Source organism: Cuculus canorus, chromosome 1 (genome assembly GCF_017976375.1).
Source record: "Cuculus canorus isolate bCucCan1 chromosome 1, bCucCan1.pri, whole genome shotgun sequence".
Classification (NCBI taxonomy): domain Eukaryota; kingdom Metazoa; phylum Chordata; class Aves; order Cuculiformes; family Cuculidae; genus Cuculus; species Cuculus canorus.
This window is the reverse complement of record NC_071401.1, coordinates 167,502,590-167,509,206: the sequence shown is the minus strand read 5'-3', so window position 1 is coordinate 167,509,206 and position 6,617 is coordinate 167,502,590.

Genomic DNA, 6,617 nt, shown 5'->3' with positions numbered 1-6,617 from the left:
AATGGCACTAACATCAACCAGTCCACAGTCTGGGCTGGAGCAGCAGACAATAGCTTTGGATGGTAATAAAAACCGTCCTTGCCACACCACATGCTTGCATACTCAGCAGTGCTATCTTATGTTCAGCTATGATTAAAGAAAGAACAGAGATTCCTTTCCCAAATCCTTCTCAAAAGTGATGCAAATTATACCTCTTAAGCAGCAAACTTTAAATTTGGTTTTAGAAGAATGGCAGTGCGTCTAATGCGAGTGGAATATAACCCAAGTTTGTGAATGTGGACCTCTGACTCCCATCTTCAGCCTCAGTGGGAATTCCGAAGTCTTCCTTCATTAAGGAGCTACAGTATGAGCTGTATATATCTGTATGTGTACAAATAACTGATAGACCAATGAAGCATGAAAAGCACGTTTGTTTTCACCCAATTTCAAAAGTACGAATGGATTAGTAATAAGGTAGAATAAACCTCACCCATTATGAAAATCTTCAAAAAGTACATCTCTCCATCTCTCCTCTGCGCATTTACATGGAACAAAGAAAAATGTAATCCTAAGCAGCAACCTCAATTTAGATTATTTAGCTAGAGCAAAAAACACTACTGTCCAGTTTTGCCCAAATCAAAATTAATAAATACACTAAAAATCCTGAGAAAAATGTTCTTCTGAGACTTTTGAATGAAATAAAAGAAGTGCAAGGAATGTGAATTATTATAAAGGCTATTTCAGGCTTGTCTTAGAAGACTTTGAATAAACAGAGTTCTCTAATTTTTCTAGTTCTTTTCTAAGCTAACCATATGGTTTATTCATACATAATGTATAGTAATAATCTGACAAGCATTTCATCAGCTTGAAAATTTATAACATACACACAGAGTGAAGCATGCTCTGATGGCTTTAACTTGTGGGCTGATTATACAAACAAATGTTAGAGAGGTAAAATTGGAAATGTATTTAAGGTGGAACTTTGAATTTTATAGGCCAGTCATGCCAGCAAACCTGGCTAAAGATGATTAACTGTAATAGCTTTTGGATCATGCTCATAGTGAGTAACAAAGTTTAATAGCAACAGAAGCAGGTATTGCAGGTTCTAAATCATCCTTTCAAAAAGAAAAGTGGGAGTCATCTATTCTTGTCCTTGTAACTATGGATTTGTTGTTGTTTGATTTTACTATAAATGTATGTGGCACCTGTCAAAGCTAATTCTTTATTCTTAGCAACTAAGAAAGTCCATGGATACTGAATGCAACTACAAATCAGTGTCTAAATAGATAAAGGCTTTCCATATGCAAGAAAACAGTATTTTGGGTGTTCCTTCAGAAAAGCATCACAGTTTGGTAGATCATATTGTATGATATTATTCTGAGATGTCACTGTTAGTAATCAATATTAACCAGACGCACCATACATCTGACAAATTTTAAGAAAGCATGTTGTCTTTTACTGGAGGTGAAATAAAAAGGTATCTGGATAGGTAGTACAAAAGAACAATTATTAAAATTTTAATGACAGACAAAACATCTTATACTACAACATCTGACACTGTAATCTGCCTATATCAGCCATGGATATAAGAGGTGACAATAAACTTGAAAGGAAAATAATAACAGCTTCTAAGGATATGCTAATTGAAAGGAAATTTTCTATTGAGAAAAAAAAATCAGGCAAATTGAGGTGAGAAATAAGGCACTTGAGTTGATTTATACATAATGGGGTTTTAGTTATTTCTGTGACTCATTAGGAAAATATTTTCTTGCATTTACTGTTTATGCAGAAATAATTAAACATAAACAAGACTTTAATAGTAAAAAAAAAATTGTAGCTCTCACATTTTCTATTTAACTCTCTTTTTCCTTCTGTTTATGCTGATTTGCACAAGGAATGGAGCAGTTGGAGCACTACAAATCCTTCTTTTATACTTTGTTTACCTTTGATGAGCAAAATGGAAATGCTAATCCCTTCTGCAGACACATGATTTCCTTCCTCTCCTCTGCTTTCTGAGACACTTGTTTTTCTGTTCTTTGCCCTTTGTTCCCTCATCCCAGTGAGGTTCATATTATGCACTCTGTTTCCCAAGGCTTAGGGTGAGCGAGATTTCACAATCCGGTAATTCACAAACACAAGTGATACTGAGACGCACAAGCGATGTATCAAAGCAGCTTCCTCCCTATATTCTTGCTATGCCTTCAGAACAGAAAAACTCCAAACCGAACAGAAAGAAGAGTTGGAGTGTTCAGTATCTCACAAGGACACATTCTAAACTACTTGAGTAAACTTAGTCCTGAAACTGATGGTAGCTGATTTCAGAGCTTTCAGGATTTCACTCAGTGGCTTCTCTTTTGTTTTTCTTAATATACTTTTGACGGCATATTTAAAATTAGAAAACAAATAGTAAATAACGATTCAGTAAATAATGGTTCAGTAAATAATAATGTCACACACCAAGAACAAGCTGAGAAAAAACATTTGTTTGGCTATGAAGTTGACTCATTGCTACATTCATGAAATATTGGATTATTCTAACATTAAAGGCCTGAGGGAAGTAGGGTGTCAAAGATGAATCCAGGTACGAAAAGGGAAAACTCTGTGCTGTGTGCCTTAGTAAAATTCTTCAGGAACATTCTCTGGAGTGTGTCCAGAGAAGAGCAGCAAAGCTGGTGAAGAGGCCGGAGAACAAGTCTTATGAGGAGCAGCTGAGGGAACTGGGGTTGTTTAGCCTGGAGAAGAGGAGGCTGAGAGGAGACCTTATTGCTTTCTACAACTACCTGAAAGGAGGTTGTAGAGAGGAGGGAGCTGGCCTCTCCTCCCAAGTGACAGAGGACAAGACAAGGGAGAATGGCCTCAAGGTGTGCCAGGGGAGGTTCAGACTGGATATCAGGAAAAATTTTTCACAGAAAGGGTCTTTGGGCACTGGCAGAGGCTGCCCAGGGAGGTAGTTGACTTACCATCCCTGGAGGTGTTTGAAAGATGGGTGGATGAGGTGCTCCAGGAAATGGTTTAGTGACAGATAGGAATGGTTGGATTCAATGATCTAAGAGGTCTTTTCCAACCTGGTGATACTATGACTATGATTCTATGATTCAGAGCACATAGTTTGGAGTGCTAAGTACTACTTTTATATAGAAAACTAAGAAGCTGTCTTGTTGGATTGTTGAGGTACATATACACCAGTTACAGAGTACTGGTTGAAAAATTATAATTAAATTCTGAAACAAAATGTTTAGAAGTTTGGAATACTAAGTGTCTTTCCAAATAGTTTGGAATGTCTGCAGAAGGAGTTACATATACTTTGTGCTCTCTTCTTTACAGTAAAGTCAGAGAAAGCATGCATTCATTGTGGGTATTTTATTAACAAAGAGAGTCTGCATGCCACCAAATAATCTGAAACCTGATCTGAGTAGATAACAATATATAATCATTTTAAAAGGAGCAAAAATTTCAAAAACTGAGTAGTATGTATAAATCAGTACCCAAACAGACACAATGGCTGACATTTATTGCTTTAACTATGAATTCTCTCCTAGAATATGAAAAATAAACTACATATTACACAGGGCTTTTAAAGAAACAACACAAACTTCCTTTGTTTTTTTTCCTAGAAATTATCCTTACAGTTTTAAATATATAAACAATCTGCCAAAAATACAAATTTAAAGTTTAAGACTAATGTTTTCTATACCCACTGAGATGACATTCTCATAACAACTTCATTTAAAATAGGTGGCTCTTGCCAATGTTTGGTCAGACTATCCTATAGTTTCTGGTTTATATCCAATGCTTCATACCAATTCAACCTGACTGGTTTTGCTATCCTCTTGCGTAAGTGCCCCACACTTACTTCTTCATCCTAACACTATTTTTAACAGGCTAATGCTAACATTAACGTGACAATGTTACCTGTATTTTGTTCATGAGACGTAGCATATCTGGATACTTACAGACCTCCCACATACGACAGAAGCACAATTGTCTCCATTACATAATGCAAGTGACCCCACTTTGTTGACATGACAGATGCACTTTTGGTCATGGAATGTGGAAAAGAGTTGGAAGAAACCAAATACATCTTTTTAAAAGATGCTGTAGCACAAGAAGCTGAACTTGCTGTCACCGGTATGGGAATACTTATGTATTTTGTCTCCTGTACATAGACTGATCTTTCCCCTTGTTTCTATTGTTTTCCATGAAAATACATCAACATCTTAATTTATTGATGTTACTCTATAGTTTCAGACCAGGAGCATCTTTTATCCAGGTGCCAAATAGAAACAACCAGATGAATGACTCATTTGGGGACTTCCCAAAGTTGGATATTATCTTACCATCCTTGTTAAAAATCAGCGCTATAACTTCCCAGAGTTGATGCAGTAGACTAAAGACTTTCACTTCTTTTCAGACTGGCAGACTGAGAAGCTGCTGAGAGGGAAATTTTGTACCATACACAAACTCTCTTCATTTTATGGCAAAGCTAGGATTTTCCCACATGTTCTTTCTTATCACAAGTTCCTGGGGATGAATCTGTGAGGCCCAAAATAAAACAAAGCAAAGAAAAAAAGTTATATTTATATCGAGTGGATGCTGACAGTGTGAATCAAAGGCTCAGTGCTCTACAATCAAGGTTTTAGAAAAACAAGAATAAGACAACCCTGAGGCTTTGGCATTGAATTCAAGAACACAGTTAGGAGTCATTGCATCTCCAAGAACTGGGAGAACTGAACTGGAAACAAAGCCCTCTCAAAAAAACAAGGGAATAAATTAATTCGTTTAGCACTGCCAGCAATTATACAATGGGAAGGCATTTTAGCTAGGGATGTGTTAGGCAATGACCACAGCTGGATATGCTTCCAGCTGAAGTCATGCTCCAAAAGCCACTGAACGCAGTGGAACTCTCCATTAACTTTAGTGAGCTTTTAATCAAGCCCAAGTTAGTAAATCAGAGAGTGAGATTTAAAGACAATTGGGGGAGTCTGCAAGACAGTAATTTAAACTGCACAAGGTCAGAGGATTTAGACGAAACCCAAATGTGAGTGTAGGGACCAATTAGAGGACATGAAAAGCTCACTCCCAAATGTCCTTTAGTCAAACTCAGGAATTTCATTATCTTCCCTGATAAGAGAATTCATAAAGCACAGGACAGTGATCTGAATCAGTTCATAGCTCACACAGATTTTCTGTGAGCTTTTTTAAATGCTTGTCTTTCTGCTCAGCAACACCACAATGGCTGTAAGTATTTCACTTAGCAGTGAAATAATATTAATTACTTCAGGACAAGGAGTAGCATAAATATTACCAATATCAGTAAGAATGTGAAATGATGCTTTTTGCTGTGGAAGATACAGCTATTGACTTTGTTGCCAGCAAGAGGCATGTGTAGGCATGTGTAAGCATATATACGGATCAAAAACAATTAGCTTGATAACTTAATGAGTAAACTGAGGCCAAAGCTACTGAAAGAAGAAAATAATAGTAACAGGACACAGCAGTAACCAGTGTGTTGCTTGTACTGTACTTATTGTCCTGATTCTTCATGGTAGAAGCTGCTTTTACAACAGGAAGGGACAGTGAACAAAGAAATAAAAAAAAAAAATCTAACTGAGGGATTTAAAGGCTCAATTTTTATAGAAGAAAAACATGCTGAGCCTTCCTTAGAAAGAAGTCTGTCATCCAGGAGAAGCTACAGCACTGCAAGGCACTGCAGTCTTTACTCAATTACTAAAACAGCACATGATACCATTTGGTGTGTCCTACAATATCCTACCTGCTAACAGATCTGTTGTTCTTCTGCCCCTGCCAAACCCTTTCAAATGTCTTGGATTCCCTAGACTAGCACTAGCAGTTTGATGTTGGACTTTCAAATTATTGACAGCTGGCTTAAAATTCTTAATAATTTACAATGTCCCATACAAATTCAGTTTTCTAGGATAGTCTTCTTATTGGCAAAATTCTGATGTGGAAATTAGATAGAGCAAAGGAAATCTAGTTTGCTTATCACATTGGAATCTTCTACATGAATCTTATTCTTCCGTGGATAAGGAATGAGTTCTGCCTTTTTTCATCTGTTAATATGTGAATCAACAGTTTTAGGAAGTATATTTCATTGAAGAATTAGAGGAATTATGAAAATTTCAGAGGAGTTTTTAGATGTTGTACAAAAAGTGGTAATGATTCTGCCCTTCTAGTTTGCTATCTTGAGACCTCCCCTGGAGTACTGCATTCAGTTCTGGAGTCCTCAGCACAGGAAGGACATGAATCTGCTAGAGTGAGTCCAAAGGAGGACCACAAGTCAATCAGAGAGCAGAAGCACCTCCCTCATGAGGTTTCCCTTAGGATTGTTCAGCCTAGAAAAGAGAAGGCTCTAGAGAGAACTTTTAGCAGCCTTCTAGTATTTAAAGGGAGCCTACAGGAAAGCTGGAGAAGGGCTCTTCATCAGGAAGGGCAGTGATAGGATGATAGGTAATGGTTTCAAGATGAGAGAGAATAGATTTATATTAGAAATTAGGAAGAATTCTTTTACGGTGATGATAGGTATCGGAATAACTTTCCCTGAGAAGCTGTGGATGTTGATCTCTGGAAGTGTTCAGAGCCTGGCTGGATGAGACTTTGATGAAATGTTGAGTGGCCTA